Consider the following 23311-nt stretch of genomic DNA (forward strand, 5'->3'; position numbering starts at 1 on the left):
ATCGTGCCACTGCACTCCAGCCTGGGAGACAGAGGGAGACTCGGTCTCAGAAAAAAAAAATAATAATAAATAGAAAAGAAAAAATCAGAGTCCCATGAGCAGCAGATGATAATTCTATAGGGAGCTGACTCAGGGAGCAGCTCAAGTTGAATAATCAGTTTCATTCATAGTTCCTCTGAATCTGCTTCTTTGAGATTTTTAATTTATTCCTGATTTCCAGGACAGACTGATATGCAAACATACTCATTAACCTATCTTTCCAGGTCAAAACCTCTCAACCATCATAAATGATGAGACCCCACAGATTCACCTCTCACAACTATGTGAGCTGCTAACTCCACCTGCACGGGGCAGGTACGGTCCATGGTCTCAAAGTGAGCCTTGACCCTGGCACACTTAACCCATCTGTCTGTCGGGGTGATGGGTGCATATTCCACTAGTGTGCTAGGTTGATTTCCTTGCTGCAGGTTTTCTCACTGACTTGTTAACTTTAAGCATCTTTCAGTGTATTACAGTTTTTATATGCTTGGCCGATTGAGTAGATTATATTATCTAGGTTTAACCAAGCTAACTTTCACAGTCATCTAAGTTCCTTCAAAGAATGAAAGATTAAGGACAATATGAACAATGTGGGCATGAGCAAATAAGAAAATGGCTTAGCTGACACATCTCTTATACCTATTAAAACTCCTCATTAGCCATATTTTGAGGCAACGTGATCTAATCTGACATGACTGGAAGTTAGCCAAAAAATTCAATATTCAAAATTATTGAAAAGGTTATTTGAAATATAGATTTGTGCCCAATAGAAATAATGATATACCATTAATAAATAACAATTTAAAATATGGCTTATTTCACCTTTAACTTTTCTTTTAAAATCTTATTTTTGTGTATGTCTAAAATTTTTTCTTGTTAGTATAGTGGAACATATGTATAAATATAAATAAATATATACTGGAAGTTGCTGCTCACAATCCTTCTGACTAATTGGTGCACAGATCTAGATTACTCTTCTCGTTAGGAATTCTTATTTACCCTTTGTGCTAGCATTTGAAGCCTTAATTTCCTTCAAGGTGCAACTCTTCCATGCAGCTGTCTCCAGTGACTCCTGTGTAAATTTTTACTGCATTATAGACTTTTTAAAAATCTTAATTTTCTTTTATTTTAGTATCTTTTTGAGACAGAGTTTTACTCTGTTGACCAGGCTGGAGTGCAGAGGTGTGATCATGGCTCACTGCAGCCTTGACCTCCTGGGCTCAAGCTATCCTGCTGCCTCAGTCTCCTATGTAGGTGCACCACAGGTGTGTGCCACCACACTCAGCTATTTTTTATTTTTATTTTTATTTGTAGAGACAGGGTCTCACCGTGTTGCCCAGGCTGGCCTGGGCTCAAGTAATCCTCCTGCTTCAGCCTCCCAAAATGCTAGGATTACAGGCGTGAGCCACCGTGTCCAGCCAAAAATCTTTTTAGTACTTAATTGCATTTGATCATTTGCTTACTCATGCTTTTATTTAATCAGCAAATAGGTATGGCATGCCTATAATATGCTTTTACTAGACTCTAGATAACAAAGGTGAATGAAAGGATGCCCTTGCTTTTAAAGAGCACACAATCCCCCTCACCTTTTATTTATAATTTCCTAATGGTTACATGTGCCAGTCAAGTCTTCTAAAAGAGCTACTTCTCAGTCATCAATCATCAACCTGGCACTAAATTGAGCCTGTGGATTCTACACCCAGTGTGTGTGTCTCAATTTACTGATTTAAGAAAACCTTATATATCAAAATATGACCTTATAAATAAAGTATGTTGTTACAAAGGAATTCTGTGCTTTACAATAAATATTTAATACAGAACAAATTTAAGTAGTGAAGTTCCCTCATTTTTGGTACTTGATTTTCAAAGATTCCATGTACAATTGCACTGGAACATATCTCTTGGGGGAAATGGGGTACTTCTGCCATCAATCCCTTATTTATTTTTTAAACCCCACTAGGGCACAGTGTCCTGTATGGATATGTGAGACAGAGGCTTGTGCTTTCATGAGCTGGACAGCTAGTTGAAGCTAAAGACATCTATTCATCAAAGAATAATGTTCGATGAATGAAAATAAAAGACCCCTGGAATATGTTCCTGGAGACCCTGTTTCATATTTTGGGTCATACAATTGCCAGGTTGCAGAACAATACTTAAATGCTCTTGGATCCAACAGTTTTTGTTTTTTTTTTTGCAACATAGACTCATTTATTAGTTCAAAGTCTCCATGTGTGAATTCATGATATGCAATGCATCAAGGGACATTTTCTATTCCTGATTTAAAGGTAAAAGCTGGATGTGGGGGTCCCTACCATATGCCAGACCCCCTTCTAGAAGTCAGGAACATATCACTGAAGAAAAAGCACAAAAATTCCTGCCACAATAATGAGGCAGACAGACAATAAACAAAATATCTTTGTAAAATGTATAGTGTGTTAGATGGAGAAACGTGCCTCAAAGGAAAATGAAGCAGAAGGGGGAGCCAATGGTAAATAGTGTACTTAGGACACTACTCAGAGAGAAGGCGACATTTGAATTTGGCAAGGTTTCAGACTCTAAACTCCACATTCTCAGTAACCTTAGAAAACAATTACCATAAATTTATCCTGCTTGATATAGGGTGGTAGGAAGATACAGGAACTGAATTTTATATGCTGTTTGTCCTACTGAGATGTAATTTAAAATTTGAGGTAACTTCCTTACTTTCAGAAGTAGATTTTTCATTAGAATTTTTAAAAAACGTTTCACAAACATTTCATTTGCTTATGCAATAAATGTCCCCATGGTTTCATTAAGAATCCTTCTCACTATAAAAATTTGCAAGCCCCTTCTTTAAAGCATGTGTCTTTTAAAAGGTGAAGGTCGTTGTGTGGGTATTTGCTGAAATCAACATAATTCTGAATGATCGCTGGCAGCCAACTGAGTTGAAGGGAAAATTAATCACAGTGCAGGAACAGGAAAAATTATAACTGCTCTGGAACTAAAGTATGAAACCAAGCCAACCTCACATCATTTGTTCTGAAACCTTGGAGCACATCCATGTACCTCACAGGGGTAACAGATGTGATTTTGGATTAGAAAGTGTGATATTAGGGCAGGAAGGGGGTTAGGAGATTCTGATTTCTTTCTCAGCTTCATGATATTTTGTCTCTGAGGGCTAGTGACTGGATTTTCCTGCTTTCAGTCACCCCATTGAGGGGTAGGGTCAGCACCTGTAAGCCTTAATTGTGGGTCTGACCTTATCCCTGCTGACACAAATTCATTGTTTATTATTAAACAAAAATAGCTGGCCCAGAGAGGGCACTTACTCTAAGCACCAAGCATATTCTATATTCTTTTTAGGTATTTACTCATATAATCCTCCAAATAATGCTATAAGTACTAGAATCATTGCCACTTTAACAAGGAGGAAACTGAAGCACAGATAGGAGACTAACTTGCTCAAGGCCACATATGCCCTCCCTGTTTCTACATCTAGACCCTCACTTGCTATACTGCCAGCTCCTCCCATAAAAAAAAAAAAAAACAAAACTAAATGACCTATGCACATATTTTTCCACTCCTTTTTCCTACATCTCATTCATCATCAGAGTTATGTGGTCTTTTTTGTTAACTATTTTTAATTTAGTTATATAAATATTATAAATACTCTGTATATACAAAATAGATCAGCAATTCTCAAATCTTTTGGTTTTAGGACCACTTTACACTCTTGAAAATGACCAAAGATCCCAGAGTTTTTGTTATCTGGTTTATATCTATTGATATTGGCCATATTGGAAGTTAAAATAGTCAATTTTTAAAATGTATATTTTCATTAAAAAATCACATTTTCCAAAACAAAAAATTTAGTGAGACTGGCATTCCTCTATATTTTTGCAAATTTCTTTAGTAACTTCTTAATAGATGACAGCTATATTCTCATATGTTTCTGTATTTGATCTGTTAAATCTGGCCTCATAAAGATTTGAAGTTAGAAAAGGGAAGACTATTTTCAAAATAGCCTTGATAATTGTGAATATTCTTCTTGGACGCTACACCAAAACTCAACAAGTAGTTTCTCAAAGGTTAGTTGTGATATGTGACTTTAATTAACTTTGTATCCTATTACATTAAAATCCACTGGTCTGTCTTGCACTTTGATTAAATCTTTTACCTATGCATGACTTTGAAATATTAAGCATTAGTCATTTGGAAAAATATGGGTTTACTGTGTTAGGCATATCTTCCAAAGGTTGATGCATTTCATTATATAATATAAAAAACATTGCATTCACTATTTTCACCACTGATCTCATCAGAAAAGTCTTTTAAGTATTGGGGAACTTTCAAGTTTACAGTGGCAGATAATAGATTTTCCAAAACTCCAGTTTTCATTTGCAAGCTCAAATTGTATCACTGGCAGCAAATACTAGCATCAGTAGTTTTGCTTGAAATGAAAGGCTCACTTCATTCATTTTCTGGATAATGTCTACCAAATAACCCCAAACAAATAATCATAGATTGTTCATTGGTTGTTATTTCAAGTAAAATTAAAAAAAAAAAAAAAGTGGTTAGTTTGGCACATAGGCAAATAACGCAAGGTTTTTTTTTCTTAAGATAACCACTGAATTTCTGTATTTCAATCAGCAGCATAAGTGCCAAGCCAATGAATCCTTCCCATTTAGCCAGAAAGAAACTTAAGAAGATGTGTACTCAGGATTGAGATTTAATAAAATTAGTAATTTCTACTGCTTCGTCAGGTTAATTCAGTGGTTTCCAGGGGGAGGGAGTGGGGAAAAGAAAGGGAGAGGAGTGATTTTTTTCCTCCCCAGAGAGCATTTGGAGAATGTCTGGAGACATTTTTGTCACGACTAGGAGAATGGGAGGGCTAGTGGTATCCGGTGGGTAGAGGCCAAACACCCCACAATGCACAAGACAACCACACAACCGAGAGTTGTTTGGTCCAAAATGTCAATATTGCCAAGGCTGAGAAACACTGACTTAGGAGAAACTGGCTTTTTTTTTCTTGTCCTGCAAACGTGTGGTGGTAAAGAATATGACTATGAGTACAGTGTGGTGCCACTGTCTTGTCTTGGTTTGTGCCTAGGCACTTGCAGTTTTAACCACCATTGCTTTGTTCTATTAATGCAAATGTCAACACAGTGAAAATGGTAAATAATGTCTTAGTATTATTGTAAAAATAGCTTTGACCTTACAGATTCCCTGAAAAGGTCTTGGTGTCCATGGACCATGCTGAGTATTGATGAACTAGGATCAGGAGTCAAATAAATATTTTCTCTAAAGGAACAGACAGTAAATATTTCCAGTTTAGTGGGTCAGATGGTCTCTTGTTGTGGGAAAAGAGCTAAAAGCAATAAGTAAATTAGTGGATGTGGCTGGATTTGGCCCACAGGCAGTAATTTGTTGACCCCTGAACTAGATTATATGTTTGCAAAATTGCACTGGCCATTTTTTTCACTTTTTATTATTTTGTTTTTTTAATACTACTACTCCAGTTTCATAAAGCTGCTCTGCTATCCTTTGTCAGAAATACAGAACACAACTCAGAAAATGGCCAAACATGAAAATGTGGGGGTCTGGATAATAACAATAGTTTCCATTCACTAAGCATCCACTGTATGTCTGGTACTTGACATATGCATTTTAATTTAATCTTCACAATGACCTTGCAAAATGAGTATCTAGATGAGGATATTGATGTAAAGAGGGATAGTAACTTCACTAAAGTTGCACAGGTATAATATAGCTATAAGTGGCAGAGCCAATATTAAATCAAGATTCATCTGATTTCAGAGTTTGAATGTTTCCACATCACTAGGGCTGATAAAAACCATTTAGGGCAGCTCTGTAGGCTGCAGCCCTCCTTTCTGTACTCCACCTGTGGTAGACATCACCAGCTGATGATAGCATTCTTTCTTCCCTGCTCAACACAGAAGTTTCCTGATGTTCTTTCTCAGTGCTGTCCTCCTTGTGAGTGGTTCTCAGCACTGGCTGCACATTAGAATCGCCTGGAAAGCTGTTAAAACTATTCTAACCCCAAGCAAATCTCTCCTGCTTCCCAATTCCTATTCAATTTTATTGAAATGGGTGGAGCTCAGGCATAGGAATTTTTAAACCCCTTGGATGATTCAGATGTGCAGCCAAAGGAGAATCACTGGTCTATGTGGAGTCCTAAATCTCTGAAAATTTGAGAATTTGCTGATGTAGGAAATGTGGATTTGGCCCTATAATCCACATTTTTCTCTCCCCTGTCTTTTATCACTTTACAAATGTAAAAAAATAATAATATATTAGTTGCCTGAATGAAAATATTGCATTTCCCGGGCATTTGTATTTTACACCATTTGATTTAAACACAATCTTTCTTCATAGTTCAACTCTTTGAAGTCTCTACACACATCAAAGACACACTTGCAAGGGCCATTAGAAATGTAAAGCAAATGAGTTTTTTGTTAATGTTCTCTCAATGGAACTTTGCCAGAGTGACTCCAGGCTTTTCTTAGGAGCCTTCAAAAGTCTGAGCGTGGCCAGTGATGCTTAACTGCCTGGGGGCGTATTTATTCCATGAGAGTCTCTTTCTTAATTGAAGAGACTTAGCTCCAGACCAAGAGTTGAAGGGTTTGTACTAGACTCTCCTCCCACCCCAATGCTTCTTTGGCTGTGAGAAACTCTGGTATTGGGGGAGCAATTCTTTGCCCCAAGATTTTCCCAGTTTTAGAACTGCAAGCCTCTTGTCCCTTGTCCTGGGAAACTCCTTAATCATGGGCAAATCAGGACAGTTGACCACCCTCCTCTGGAGAATGTAGGCAGGTAGAAAATTCAACTCAGAGGACTCTGTTCAATAGACTCATATTGCAGGTAAATATGATGATATATCACTCTATATACTTCCCTATACAGATACAGTTGGCCCTCCATATTGGAGGGTTCTACATCCACAAATTCAACCAACTGCAGGTCAAAATATTTGGAAAAAATAGAAAACAATATAACGATAAAAATAATACAAATAGAAACACAGAATAACAACTATTTACATGGCATTTACATTGTATTAGGGATTATAAGTAATCTAGAGATGATTTAAAGCACACAGAAGATGTGCATAGCTTGTATGCAAGTCCTGCGCCACTTTATATAAGTGAATTGAGTATCCTTGGATTTTGGTATCCACGGGGGTTCTGGAACCAATTTCCCTCAGATATTGAGGGATGACTATATATAATATGTTGATTCTTGTTATTTGGGAATAACAAGTAGCTATGTTCCATAAAATTACAACCCTGAATTAGACAATACTGAAGTATTGCTTCTAGAGGAAATTCAGGGTTAGTTTCCTGCAAGCCTCTGGTTACATTTTTGTTAACTGATTCATACATAACATTGTTTTATGTGTGTTTCTGTTTAAAGCTATTTAATATATACTGTTGATTCATTAAATTTGAACCCATGGCCAACAGCAGGGTAATTTATGCCTGAACAAAACTTATCCAACACATGTATTTTCTCCATAAGGCATATCACAGTCTTCTTGTGGTTAGGAACACTAGAGAGCACTTTAGTACTACACTTGGGGGACACTTTAGACAGTGAAATCACCAAAAACAAACAAAAAAAAGGATGAAGATAAGAAAAATGTGGCAATAAAGAGGCCATGAAAAGAATAGATACTTGTTTACAGTATGAGAGCTGAACCAAGACAGCAGGGCATCACTCTGTTCAACCTCAGCTGGGGACAACTGAAGTTTTTTGCTACTCTGTGCACATCTGTGAATGACTTTGTAACCCCAAATCAATACTATAGTGCTTTCAAAGACATTTTTAGCAAGTAGGTAAATTTGAAAATATAAAATCACAGAGCTGGATGGATGGATAGGTAAATAGATGGATATAGGTAAGCAGATAGATAGATAGATAGATAGATAGATAGATAGATAGATAGATAGATAGATAGATACATAGATACATAGATAGATAGATAGATAGACAGATAGATAGATAGATAGAAATGCGTACATAGATAGACCAATCCATTGATGGATTTCAGATCTTTGTAGATCTTCTGTAAAAGGAAAAAGACTTTCCAAAGCATTAGGGGATGAATTTCTATGAAACCATTGCAGTCATGTCCAGAGAGATGCAAGATCAGCTTTACTGAGGTCAGCTGAAATTTTATTTGATTTTAGGTCTTCAGCATATTTTCCAGTTTATCTTCCCTTCTACTTGGCTACCATGGGCAGATTTTCTTATTGCCTTTGCACTAATTGGGCTTTTCTTTCATTAGCAAATTACTAATCATCCTAATCCATGTGAGCATTGTTTTCCATCCACATATTAATTCTTCTCTCCATTACATATTGTTTTATAAATGTGACCCGACTCAGGTGTGCAGATTGAAGACTGGGGACAGTCATTTGCTTTTCACTTGCAACCTGGTTGTTTACAGAAGAATATGAAAAGTGTGGGTAGCACTGGCATATGCTGAAATACTTTACTTTCTTGGTTCTCCCAATAAAAGACAAAAAAAGTTTGAACAATGTAATTTTTAAAAAGAAAAGATCCATTTGGTTTGGGACAATGAGTTAGGGTTACGATTATAATTTCCAGTCCCATAGAATGAGAATCCAATCCCAATCTCATAGAATGAGAATTGTAATTTTAAGAAAGTCAAAGGAGGAACTTTTCTACTAATCCTTTTTCAAATGGATCCTGATGTGCTTGGTAAGACATTTATTAAGTAGTGTTAATTGGAGATATTGAAACTTGTTTTATTTTTGGAGTTGGTTATGAATTGGTTATTTGTGACCATTTTTTAAAAAACACCTCATTTTGTTTTGTTTTGTTTTCTAAGATGGCAGATTAGAGGATTTTCAGAGTGCCTCAGCCATTTGGAAATAGCAAGATAGTACATAAAGATCAGCTCTGTGAGCTTTAATTCAAGAAGGAGAATGGGACTTCCCCAGAATCATGAAGGATACCCCAAATCCTGGAGAGGAAAATGCTGGAATACAGCCCGCATGACAGCATCTGGCTGATAAAAGCTGAAACATATTTCTGGCCAGCCCACCAAGCTGTGGGTGGTGACCTGTTCCCATTTGCCAGACTAGGGGAAAAGAGCTGCGACCCTTCTGGAGGCCCAGACCTCAGGACTCCCTGAGCCAGAGCTGTGACACGCTGTAACATCCCCTCGGGGCTCCATGGTTGCTGGCATCTCCAAGTTTTTGGGCACCACCACATTCCTCTTGTCCAGATGCCAGCGCCCAAAGCGGAAGCTGCTTGAGGCATGCCTGGTCCAGCCACAGCCTTGCATGGAGCTTGCAACTCTGCTGATGCCTGCAGCTGCCTGCTGCAGCAGCTGCCTGCTGCAGCAGCTGGTGCACCTGGCTTGCTGCGGCCAGATCTTGTGCTTTGTCACTCACACACCCCTTGCCGTTCCATGCCTGTCTCACCTGTGGTGGGCATGGGGTCTGGGCCAGTAGTGTGAGTCAAGCACAGCCTGCCAGGCTGAGTGGGCAGAGCCAGCCCGATGGTCACAAGGAAAACTTGGGCAGAGGTGCCACTGGCCATAGAGGTTTCCAGCTGCCAAGGCAGCACCAAAAGAATCCTGTGTCATCAGTACATGAGAGAGGCAGAGAGCCTCCTTTGTGACTCACCTTTCCACTGGAGATCCAAGCCACCCAAGCTGAGGGAGAGCAGTTTGTTTCTTTCAAGCCCTAGAGCTAACTTGGGGAGAGGCTCTTGGAGATATTCTGAGGGAAAGACAATGGGAAAAACTGCACTTTCCCAGACCTGAGACTGATGGTGGGATGCCATTTTTAATCCAGGTACATATAAAGTCAGCCATTACCAGCGGCATGGCTGCACAGACACTGTGCAGTCCAAAGACTCAGGTCAGAGTCTTTGGGAAATATGGGATTATGTAAAGTGACATACCAATCAGACATTCCTGATAAAGAAGGAGAAAAAGTAAAACACCTGGAAAATATATTTGAGGGAATAATTCACAAAAACTTTCCTAATCTTGCTAGAGAGGTAGGCATCTACACATAAGAAATCCAGAGAATGCCTGTGAGATACCACACAAAATGAACATCACCAAGGAATGTAACTACCAGATTGTCCAAAGTCAATGCTAAAGAGAAAAATCTTAAAGGCAGCTAGAGAAAAAGGGCAGGTCACATACAAAGGCAATCCCATCACGCTAACAGACTTCTTAACAGAAACAAGCAAGGAGAGATTGGGGGCCTATTTTAGCACTTTTAAAGAAAAGAAATTTCAACCAAGAATTTCATACCCCGCCATACTAAAGCTTCATAAATGAAGGAGAAATAAAATATCGTCCAGACAAGGAAGCTGTAAGAGAATTTGTTAACACTAGATCAGCCTTAGAAGAGATCCTTAAGGGAGTTCTAAACATGTAATGAAAGAATGATACCTGCTAAATAATAAAACAAAAACACACTTAAGTACATAGCCTGCAACCACACAATAGAAACTACAAAGCAACCAGCTAACAACTTCATGATAGTATCAAAACCTCATATATCAATATCAACCTTGAATGTAAATGGTTGTATTAGTCCATTTTCACAATCATGGCAGAAGGAGCAAGTCATGTCTTACATGGATGGCAGCAGGCAAAGAGAGAGCACGTATGTAGGGGAATTCCTCTTTTTAAAACCATCAGATCTCATAAGACTTATTCACTATCACGAGAACAGCATGGGAAAGATATGCCCCCATGATTCAATTACCTCCCACCAGGTCTCTCCCACCACATGTGGGAATTCAATATAAGATTTCAGCAGTGACATAGCCAGACTATATCAATGGTCTACATCAGGGGTGTACAATCATTTGGCTTCCTTGGGCCACATCGGAAGAAGAATTGTCTTGGGCCACACACAAACTATGCTAACACTAATAATAGCTGATGAGCTAAAAAAAAATTCACAAAAAAATCTCATAATGTTTTAAGAAAGTTTATGAATTTGTGTTGGGCTGCATTCAAAGCTGTCCTGGGCCTCATGTGACCTACAGGTTGTGGATTGGACAAGCTTGGTCTAAATGGTGCATTTAAAAGGCACAGCATCTTATTTAACCACTTTGAGCCTAAGCTTCATCTGTAGATTGGAGCTAACAGTTCGGCGGCAGATACTTTTGATTGCCTATCACTAATCGTATCTCACCCTATCCCCTTCTTTCTTATTGGTATAACCCCCAGCCTGCTATAAAGTGAAAATAGCTATTCTATTTCTTAGGCTCCTTTTAAACTAGGGCATGGGTATGTGATTTAATCCTGGGCAACTGGACCTGATGTGAAGTTTTCTGGGGTAGAAGACTACTGAAAAATGTTTTCCTCCCAGATAAAAAGAGATGGAAGAACACATTCCTGTTCCTTAACCAGACATTGTTGTACCTATATGCACTACCTGGATCTGGGCAGCTATCTTTGCAAGTGTGAGGGTATGTTTATGGGACCAATTCAAATATACTGACGATGGTAGAGAGAGAATAGAAAGAAGCTTATCAAGGGTTCTTGATGATGTTGTGGAACTTCTGAACAAACCTGGGACCCACCATGTTTTCCAGGCTTCTTGTTATAGGAGATAATAAATATTTTTCTTCTGAATCAGCTTTAGTTGCATATGCTATTACCAAATTCATCTTAGCTGACACAACTTCATGATGTTGTGAGAAACAATGAAAAAATAATTGTAAAGTATCTAGCATAGAGTAGGTGATAAAACAATGCTATCAATGAATTGTTATTATTAGTATTATTTTTAATATGATCTGATGATGCCAGAAATATCAATGAATTTAAAAATAAGTTACTTAGTACAGCCTGAATGTTTTATTATAAAGATTATTGTTTTCAATATCAGGTATACTATTTGGCACATAGCAAATATTCAATGATTGTATTTTTCTTTGACATTATGGAATATACTCTACATATGAAATAATATATATAAATATATGTAATGTAACAGGAAATTATCAATAACATTGGCAGCATCTGTGAGCCCCTTCCTACCCCATCTCTCTTTCTTCTTCATACTTCCCTTGCAGAGAAACCAATATCAGGTTTTAAAAGCCATTTTTAACCAGCGGTCATCACTCTGGAGGAGGTAAATTTCTATATACTGCAGGTATATGATTGTTTTTCCTATTCTATTGGAAGAGTTTTGTTACCTCCGGTTTTGTTGTTTGTTCAGAGCTTGAGATATTAAGCCTTAAAATAAAATCTCAAATACTCTCATTGGCTGGTGGGTTTAGAGCCACTTTAGAAAATCCAGAACCACAACTGAGACAAAGCTACTAAAACCCTGCTAGCACCACCTTTCTGTTGGATTCAGCTGATCTGTCTGAGCGATGGGTTTTCTCCATCCCAGAGATATTATCCGGCATTTGGGTTTCAAGAGGCTTTCTTACTGCATGCAGAGTAGAATTGATGGGTAAGGGACTAGCAAGGAAAGTGTCGACTGTTCAAAATGTCAATACATGTGAAAGATTTTCTTTGGATAAACATTAACATGGCAAATTTTACCTTCGAGGAATGAAAAGGTAGTAGTACCATGTAAAGCCTTCCTAGCTGTGCCTTATTTGTCTGAGAAGGCAAGTGCAATAATATAGTTGTTTATAAAGTGGGTTCAGAAGCTTTTCCTAAGTTTGAATCTGGCACTGTAGCTAACCAGACATGGACCTTGGGCAAGTTATTTAACCTTGCATGGCTCAGTTTATTAAAAGGGGTTAATCACAATATCTGTCTCATAGAGGAGTCATGTGTTAGTCCATTCTTGCATTGCTATAAAAAATACTTGAGACTGGGTAATTTATAAGAGGTTTAATTGGTTAATGGTTCTGCAGGCTGTTCATGAAGCATAGTTCTGCAATCTGCTTTTGTGGGAAGCCTCAGGGAGTTTTACTCATGGCAGAAGGCAAAGCAGGAGTAGGCAGATCACATGGTGAATGCAGAACAAGGGTGGGAAGGTGCCACACACTTAAACAACCAGATCTCATGAGAACTATCTTGAGAGCAGCATACCTCACTCTGAAACTAAGGCCTCTAAGCCAGCAGAACATAATGTCATGGGAATATGAAGCAAAAATGTTGCTGGTGGCTCACTAGGGGTAATGGTGAGTGGTGTCCCTTCTACTTTCACCCGTTGATTCCTGGACCTGTGAATCCTACCTATGGGAGAAACAGTACCATATACTAGATGCTGATTCAGAGCATATACAGCCTTCTGGAGAACTTTTCCCCAGCCCTGCAAAGTATTTTCACCTGGTTGGCATTGTAATTATGACTTCAAATAGCCATTGTATTGTTCTCTCAAGCCAGCTGCTTCAGGATCAAGGGGAGCATGGTAAGACTAGTGAATGCCATGATCATGAATGCATTGCTGCATTTCTGTCTGTAGAGTGAGTTCCTTGGTCAAAAGCAATGCTATGTGTAATACCATGGCAGTCGACAAGGCAGTTCTGCAAGTCCATGGATGGTAGTCTTGGCAGAAGAATTGCATGTAGGAAAGGCAAATCCATATCCTGAGTAAGAAGAATATTCCAGTAAGAACAAACTCTGTCCCTTCCATAATGGAAGTGGTCCAATGTAATCAACCTGCCACAGGTAGCTGGCTGAACACCCCAAGGAATAGTGCCATATAGAGGGCTCATTGCTGGTCTCTGCTGCTGGCAGACAGGTCAGTCAGCGATGGCAGTAGCCAGATCAGCCTTTGTGAGTGGAAGTCCATGTTGCTGAGCCCATGAATAACCTCCTTCTCTGACACCATGGCCACTGTGTTCATAAGCCCATTGTGTGATGACAGGAGTGGTTGGGGAAAGAGCCTGAATGGTGTCAACAGAGTGGGTCATCATATCCACTTGATTATTAAAATCCTCCTCGCCAAGGTCACCCTTTGCTGAGTGTACACAGGGGACACAAATATCTTCAGTTTTTGGCCACTCAGGTCCATCCACATATCTCTTCCCAAAAATTTCTTTGTCACCAATTTTCTTTTTTTTTAACTTTTATTTTAGGTTTGGGGGTGCAAGTGAAGGTTTGTTACATAGGTAAACACATATCATGAGGGTTTGTTGTACATATTATTTCATCACCCAGGTATTAAGCCCAGTACCCAATAGTTATCTTTTCTGCTCCTCTCCCTCTTCCCACCCTCCCACCTCAAGTAGACCCCAGTGTTTGTTGTTTCCTTCTCTGTGTCACCAATTTTCTTTTAAATTTAATTGTATCTTAACTTCTGGGATACATGTGCAGGATGTGCGGGTTTGTTGCATAGGTAAATGTGTGCCATAGTGTTTGGCTGCACCTATCAACCCATCACTAGGTATTAAGTCCTGCATGCATTATCTATTCTTTCTGATGCTCTCCCTTGCCCCACTCCCACTGCAGGCCCCAGTGTGTGTTGTTCCCCACCCTGTGTCCATGTGTTCTCATTGTTCAGCTCCCACTTTTAAGTGAGAACATGTGGTGTTTGATTTTCTGTTCCTGTTTTAGTTTGCTGAGGATAATGACTTCCAGCTCCATCCATGTTCCTGCAAAGGAAAAGGACATGATCTCATTCCTTTTTATGGCTGAATAATATTCCGTGATGTATATGTACCACATTTTCTTTATCCAGTCTATCATTGATGGGCATTTGTGTTGATTCCATGTCTTTGCTATTGTGAATAGTGCTGCAGTGAACATCCTAGTGCATGTATCTTTACAACAGAATGATTTATATTCCTTTGTGTATATACCCAGTAATGAGATTGCTGGGTCAAATAGTATTTCTGCCTCCTAGGTCTTTAAGGAATCGCCACACTGTCTTCTACAATGGGTAAACTAATTTACATTCCCACCAATAGTGTAAAAGCATTCCTATTTCTCCACAGCCTTGCCAACATCTGTTGTTTCTTGACTTTTTAATAATTGCCATTCTGACTGGTGTGAGATTGTGGTTTTGATCTGCATTTCTTTAATGATCAGTGATGTTGAGCTTTTTTTCGTATGTTTGTTGATCACATGTATGTCTTCTTTTGAGAAGTGGCTATTCATGTTCTTTGTCCACTTTTTAATTGGGTTGTTTGCTTTTTTTTCTTGTAAATTTGTTTAAGTTCCTTGTAGATTCTAGGTATTAGACTTTTGTCAGATGGATAGATTGCAAAAATCTCCCATTCTGTAGATTATCTGTTCAGTCTGATGACAGTTTATTTTGCTGTGCAGAAGCTCTTTAATTAGATCCCATTTGTCAATTTTTGCTTTTGTTGCAATTGCTTTTGACGTTTTCATCATGAAATCTTTGCCCATGACTATGTCCTGACTGATATTACCTAGATTTTCTTCTAGAGTTTTGATCATTTTGGGTTTTACATTTAAGTCTTTAATCCATCTTGAGTTAATTTTTGTATAAGGAAAGGATCCAGTTTCAATTTTCTACATATGGCTAGCCACTTCTCCCAGCACCATTTATTAAATAGGGAATCCTTTCCCCATTGCTTGCTTTTTGTCAGGTTTGTTGAAGGTCAGATGGTTGTAGATGTGTGGTCTTATTTCTGAGATCTCTATTCTGTTCCACTGGTCTATGTGTCTGTTTTTGTACTGGTACTCTGCTGTTTTGTTACTGTAGTCTTGTAGTACAGTTTGAAGTTGGATAGCGTGATTCCTCCAGCTTTATTCTTTTTGTTTAGGATTGTCTTGGCTATACGGGCTCTTTTTTGGTTCCATATGAATTTTAAAGTAGTTTTTTCTAATTCTGTGAAGAATGTTAATGGTAGTTTAGTGGGAATAGCATTGAATCTATAGGCAGTATGGCCATTTTCACGATATTGATTCTTCCTATCAATGAGTATGGTATGTTTTTTCATTTGTTTGTGTCCTCTCTGATTTCCTTGAACAGCGGTTTGTAGTTCTCTTTGAAGAGGCCCTTCACTTCCCTTGTTAACTGTATTCTTAGGTATTTTATTCTCTTTGTAGCAATTGTGAATGGCTCTCTGCTGTGATTTGGCTCTGCTGTGATTTGGCTCTCTGCTTGTCTATTGTTCTGTGTCATCAATTTTCTAATCATATTCCTTCCAAGTCCCTGATCATCCAGCCAAACCACTGGCTACAACGCATGTATATACCTGCATGTCTGGCTACATCTTCTTCTAAGCAAAGTGCACAACCACATGCATTGCTTGAAGTTCTCCCCACTGGGAAGATTTTCCTTTACCACTGTCCTTCAGGCATCTCCCAGAGAGGTCCTATAGTGCTGTAGCTGTCTACTTTTGGTTGGTGCCACATATCATGCAGAGCCATTTGTAAACCGTGCCCTCGTCTCTTCCTCTGTCAACCGATCACAGGAAACTCCCCATGAGGCCATAGGTACAGGCTGGGAGACAGAAGGCAGGGTAGCAGGAGAGGAGACCATGGGCATTTAAGCTACTTCTTCCTGTAACTTATTTGTGTTCTCACAACCTGCTCAACCCTGATCACGTATATACCATTTCTCTTTGATGATGGAATACTGCAGTGCACACCCAATTTTGTCTTGATGGGTCAGAAAGCACCCAGTTCATGATAGGCAGTTCAAGTCACATACAAACTTGGTGATCTGTAGACAAATATTCAGTTTCTACCAAGGCCCAGTAGCAGGCCAAAGCTGTCTCTCAAAAGGAGTTGTCGACCAGGAGCGGTGGCTCAAGCCTGTAATCCCAGCACTTTGGGAGGCCAAGGTAGGTGGATCACGAGGTCAGGAGATCGAGACTATCCTGGCCAATATGGTGAAACACCATCTCTACTAAAAATACAAAAATTAGCTGGGCATGGTGGTGCGCACCTGTAGTCCCAGCTACTTAGGGGGCTGAGGCAGAAGAATTGTTTTAACCTGGGAGGTGGAGGTTGCAGTGAGCCAAGATCATGCCACTGCATTGCAGCCTGGCAACAGAGTGAGACTCTGTCTCAAAGAAAAAAAAAAAAGGAGTTATCTGCAGAAGATGATAGAGCCTTGCTCTAGAATCCTAAAGGGCAGGCTCAACTATGATTCACTTATGAGGACCTCCCAAAGGCTCCCGACAGCATCCCTATCTGCCACTGATACCTCACGCACCACTAGATCTGCTGAGTCATATGGCCCCAGAGGTACAGCAGCTTGCACAGTAGTTTAGACCTGTTGCAGAGACTTCTGGTCTGGGCCCCACTCAAAACTAGATGCCTTTCAGGTCACTCAACAAATGGGCCAGCACACCCAAAAACAATACTTTACCAGCCATCTAGGCATCCCTCAATCCAGTCAAGTTGACACCTAATACTGACCATCATAGATTGTGAGACTTCAGTGAGTTAAAAAAAAGTGAGTTAAAAAATGCCTGGCATACAGAAATGTTAAATCAACATTAGTTATTATTACTTGAGTATCAAAAATCTTAAACATGAATGCAGAAAGATTTGAATTATCACAAAAATGAAAACAAGCCATTTTAGAAGCTATATAGCCCTTTAATTTTTCCCAGTTAATTTATATTGAGAATTGATAATGGTTGGGAAGTTCTAGAAATGTCTAAGACCCCAAAACCAACTCAATATAAGCAAATGTGAGCCAGTGTTTTGGTAACTTGCAAAAAACTTTACCTAGAATTGAAATATCTTCAACATTTCACCAAGAAAGCCAATTTCTCCTTTAAAAGCAGTTACGTGATTACATCAAAACACTATACAACTTAAACTTTTCTTTGTGACCTGAACCCAAATTTAGCTCATTATTTTAGATATCTAGATATCCATATCATTTTCTATTTGTAATTATTCCTCAGTCTTTTTCAGTCTTTTCCTATTTCTGAAGTAAAAATATTGCAGTCTTCAATTCTTCAAAAATTTGCTGTTATTGAAGTACGGAAGCCAGTAAAGGTCAAGCTATCTAGTAATCTTTAAATTCCAACATATTTTTAAAATTAAAAAATTTCATTCTTTAAAAATTATGCCACGCAGACAAGAAAATGCTCTTTTAGCCTTAAAATATTAGCATAAAATACATGTAAAATTCTTGCCAAGAAAGTAGACATCAAATGTTAATCATATTCAAAAGCTAAGAGTCAATAATCTTTTAACAGAACATCAAGAGGCAAGCTGCCTGAAATATTTTTTTTTGTGGAACAAAGCAGAAAATAAATAAATAAAAACCTTGTTAATCTCTCTCTTAGGTAGATAATTCTCCAACTTTGAGCCGATTTTTAGAATAGCATTACAAAAGTCACTTTCTTCAATTCTTTCTTTTATCTTTTGATTGTATCTCAATTTTTCTGTATATCAGCTTGGGGTAGTTGAATATATTTTTCTACCCATTGCTTAAAGAAACCCTATTAGAATTTAAACATATTTACATATTTTAAATGATCATTTAGTCAATTGTAAAAGGAATAAGTTTCCATTCTTCATTATTTTTGATTCAGGAACACGCACTTTTTGTGGGCTCATGGGAGAGTAATAAATCACGCTTAGTAAAACAAAGCTGTCTGGGCAAAACAATTTTTTAAAATAAATCCCAGTAATAAAAGTTAAGAAATAGCTGATGAAAACAGATGTATTCTTTGTTTTATATGAATCTTAAATTTTGTAACATGTTAAAAATTAAGGATAAGTTGGATTTAGTTCAGGTCTATGCATTTGGCACAGAATGCTAAAGTAAACCCCCCCCTTGAGAAAAAAAGCAAGGTATAATTTTTTAATTATGAAACAATTATGGCTAAAGTTAAGTGTGGAACTTAGTATATCTTTCCCAAAAAGATGTTTGAATGAAATTGATTTAGGATTTAAAATAGAAATCAGAGGATATGAGAGGTAGCTTAACTTTATGCTACGCTATTTGAGACAATAAATTATGTCTTTAGTTTGAATTTTTTAAAGGGCAGAAAACTTGACATGGTCTGCTGTCAAATAAGTTTTTTTCAATTTCAAATTATTTTTCCCTAAATGGCATTCAATGTGGCCATGTATGTGTTTAAAAACCCAAATCCCCCTCCATTTGTGCTAAGAGTTTATTTTCCAGCATTTTTTTTTGTTGCACTGACCCCAAATAATTACAGAATCTTAAAGCTTATGGAAGTCTATCTAATTTTAGCTAAAAAAACATAGTATTATTTTATGAATTGATAAAAGATTTAGAGGTTCTATAGTTTGGATTTACTCTCTAAAAACTAGGGGCTTGGGAACTTAGCCTCTTAAAGGTAAATCTTTTGTGTGGGCTCAAGGGACCCAGAATGAATTATACTGAGCCACATTTTCTTCTCCCACCATGCCATAGTCCCCTCATGTAAATGACCTCTCACTGATTATCCTGAACAATGGCTCCACTATTTCTTTTGCTTCAATTAAACGAACTTTTTGAAAGACCACTGGGGACTTTAGAATTGAAAAATTTCTAGAGAACTCAAAGAAACAGCCCATCTTTAATTACACAATATCTGTTTAGTAAATGAGGTGCAATCTCCGAGTGAAAGAGAAAAGTAACCACAGGCCTTCTGGCCCAATTATGGAAATCATTTTGAAGAATGATGCCTATTATGGGTCCAAAAAGAAAGAAAATAGAAATAAAAAGAGAGAGGCTGATTGTATTTGAACTTTTTGCCAGGAAAAAAGTATATGCTTTTAGCTCATTAGAAAAAGGAACAATATGGTAAGATTTAACTCAGTTGAACTATACATCAGCTACAATTGAACTTTCCATAATTTACTCATTACATGACATAATTTACTCATTAGATAATTAGATGCAAGGTGCCTATTTTTCTTTGCACCTACTTATTTTCAAAACAAATAGCGAGGATGTTTTATTCATGGTAGTTGAGATGTAACACCCAAAATACAGGTTAGACAGAAAGATTTGGGTATATTTCATTACTTATAGAGAAGAATAAAATGGAAAAATGCATTTTGCAAAAGTGTAAACCTTGCCTTGGATTGGTGATTTCCTTAGCTAGGGAAAGTTTGATGTAGTAATAATTTCTCTGGTACCTTACCCACCAAACCTTCTAACACTCCCTATTTTAGTTCAAGGATTTTTCCTTAATTTTTTTTTTTTTTTGGTTTCGCAGCAACTGTGATTCCTTGTGAACTGCCTTAACTGCTTTCTAGAAGTAAGCAGAGAATGAACGAGTGAATAAATGAATGGAAGCAAATTTCAGTTAATAGAATGGGGTTGTGAAGATACCCCTAGTTAGGATGTCTGCAGAAGAAAAAGTCCGAAATATGCTTGCCTGGAGAAAACCATCAGTTTCCAAATTTGTTTCCACTCATTTGTAGCTCCCCTTTACGTAAATGGTGGAAATAGAGTAAAACAGTTTAGGACTTTTAGATAGGGTTATGTTGAGATCTTAACAATGGTTTAATCTTGCCATTTTTCAATAGAAGAACAGAAGAGTCACTTCACTGTATCTATAGTGCCTATTATGTACATTGTATGGGATGCTCAAATCCATGCATCTTGCCTTTGAGGTTATTCTCACTTCATAAGATGAGGGAAGGTAGAATTGTTTCCTTCAGGGAACATTTGTAACTTTTGCTGTTGCCCCTCTATCACTCTCTTACCCCCCAGCTTTACTTTGTATTTACTAGTCAAGAAGGAGGAGTTGGTAGACAAACAGTGCTTTAGAAATGTGTAGCTGTCATGGAGAAGGTGGGCTCTGGAAACTCTTCTGGATGAAGAAAGGAAGATTTGAATGAGATAGGAACCCTTATTGTGGGAGAATGCTGCCTAAAGCGGAAGGAAGTTTGCCCTCTTAAAGCAGAAGGCAGCAGAAGGAAGAGCTGGAGAGAATGTAGACAGGAGTAGGAGTTTAGTCTAATCCAGAGATTTAAAAAATCAACCACACATAGTAAATAAAGATTTCAATGAAGCAAGATGGTTAGAAAGGTTTATTTCTACTTTTCTGAGTGAATTGTTAGATGTTTAGACCTTTATAGGATCTATACTGCACTGAAGGTTGGGAAACATTACCCAGACCACTTTCATTTACTCATCAAGAGTTATGGAAACATTTATTTTCTATTTATCTCATATTTATTAATCTTAAAAAGCAATAAATAGTTATTCATTTACTTTATTACTTAGCAAGAAATAAACTGATGTCAAGATACCCTCTCAGTGTAATTTCTTACATGTTATCTACATGAATACACGTAGATAACAGCAACCATCTGGTTAATATTATGATCTATACCCGTGAACATTTTAGTGTGATAGTGTATTGTTGCTAAGCCAACTGTTAGATGCATATTTTCTTAGAAGGCTTCAGCTCAGTTCATGTAAACCAGTACCAAGTTCCTAAGCCCTACTCACTACAAAATAAATTCAGGCTTAACTTTTTTGATAAATAATGAAGAAGGCTGAAATGTAAATATAATTCCAAGACAGTATAGTTAGTCATGGCTTTGCAACAAAATTCATCTACTTTCAATTACTCTCCTCATATATTTTGAGAGTAAAATTGTTACATGATTTTACATCATAGTGATAATACCTCTGTGTCAAATCCTATAGGGAGTTCTGGGAATGCTTTCAGATCCTACTTGAACTACAAAAAAAAATCAAATAACATTAAAAAATAAAAACAAGAACTTAAGCAATAGAAAAGACTTGTACATACCCACCTGTGATATTCCGTGTAAACCATTATTTAGGAACACCCTCTCCCTTTATACAGGAGTGGGGATGGAGTGAGGAATTCTAAGAATATTACACAAAAGTGTCAATGCATCACAATTTTTGCCTATTAAAGGATTTTTTTTTCTTTTATTTTATTGTGCTACTGGAATATAGTGGCACAATCATAGCTCACTGCCTTGAACTCCTGGGCTCAAGTGAGTAAAGGATCATTTCTAAGTGAATAAAAAAGCCCCTTTTTATAGCAGAGGGATTGGATTTTATTTAACTTTGCACCTGCATACAGTGCCTTGCATATAGCAGGTGTGTGATAAATATTCATAAACTGTATTGTAGGTAATGCATATTTCCTGACTTCATGTATATATTGACATTGTCAAAGATTATGACTGTTAAAGGTTACTGATTATTTACATAAAAACAAGTGGGTCTTGCAAAGAAAATTAGGTATAGCTGTGTGTGTGTCTGGAAACATATATGCATCAAGCATGTAGTATATATGCGGGCATGTCTAGACTCCCTCAGGTTCTATAGCAGATAAATCCTGTAGGGCCTGGATCCTCAGGAGCAGTACTACTTACACTTTCATGTGCATACGCACCACCTGGGCATCTTGTTAAATTATGGATTCTGATTTAAGTTTCTGAGTAACACAATGCTGCTGGTCCGGACACTTTGGGGACCACATGGGATGGAGACTGACAGATCCTGAAAAACCAGTATCCGTAACTGTTGACTGGAACCCAATGTCTATAGTTTTCCTCACCTCCTCAAACACAACCTGCCATGTCATCAGATGCCATCCACTAGTACAAGACACTGATGGTCAGCCAAGTTTCAGTCTCTATGGAACAGTTAGTTGGCAAGTACCTGTGAGCCACCTGCTATGAGCTAATTACTTGAGGGGGGTTATGCCAGGGCCACGAGGAGGTGTAAGGTATGGTTCCTTCCTTCAGAGTGCTTATGGTGGGTTGGGAGTGTGTGTATTCATGCACTAAATAAATGAAAAGCAAATGCAACCAGAAAACCATCAGATGCTAAACTCTGTGTTATAGATGTATGTTCTCAAATATTCACAGCAGGGCAGATTGCAATGGCTTGGGAAAGTCCTAGAAATGTCTTTGTCTTGGATTGGGGTTTCCAGAAACAGACAGACCCTGAGATAATTTAAGTGCAAATCATTTATTTGAAAACTTCAGGAAACCAATAGGGGAATAGAAGAGTGAGAAAGAGAAGGGAAACAACTCAAAAAGTAGCCTGGGAAATTCTAGGGAGAGTTTATTTCATTTGAGGGGTAAAGGAGTTTTGTAAGTTTACAAAACACCAACTCCCATCACTGGTTGTAGGATGCCATGGGACAGCATTCATTCCTCACATATGCATACGCCATGTGTGTTAGCAGAATGGCTTGTGAAGTTGGGGAAGCCATAGGCAAAGAAATGCAAATACTGGCTGTTGGAAATAGTTGGAAGTCAAGTGATTTCAGTCTGAGGGCTACAGGCAGGGCAAGGACCTGCTATCATCTTAAAAGAGCAGCAGGATTTGAGCTGGAATTAGCAACTGCTTTGTCCTCTTCAACTCACCTGCTGCCAATGCCCAGTTGTCCTTTCTGGTGAATCTGAGAT

At 38.0% G+C, this 23311-nt stretch overlaps 1 protein-coding gene across 8 annotated transcripts in view; it reads right to left on the minus strand.

The window, feature by feature from the left end:
• The window catches only part of VEPH1 (ventricular zone expressed PH domain containing 1), a 275621-nt gene that overhangs the window by 128780 nt on the left and 123530 nt on the right, over nucleotides 1-23311 (minus strand). The window lies entirely within an intron of this gene.

Source organism: Gorilla gorilla, chromosome 2 (genome assembly GCF_029281585.2).
Source record: "Gorilla gorilla gorilla isolate KB3781 chromosome 2, NHGRI_mGorGor1-v2.1_pri, whole genome shotgun sequence".
Taxonomy (NCBI): Eukaryota; Metazoa; Chordata; class Mammalia; order Primates; family Hominidae; genus Gorilla; species Gorilla gorilla.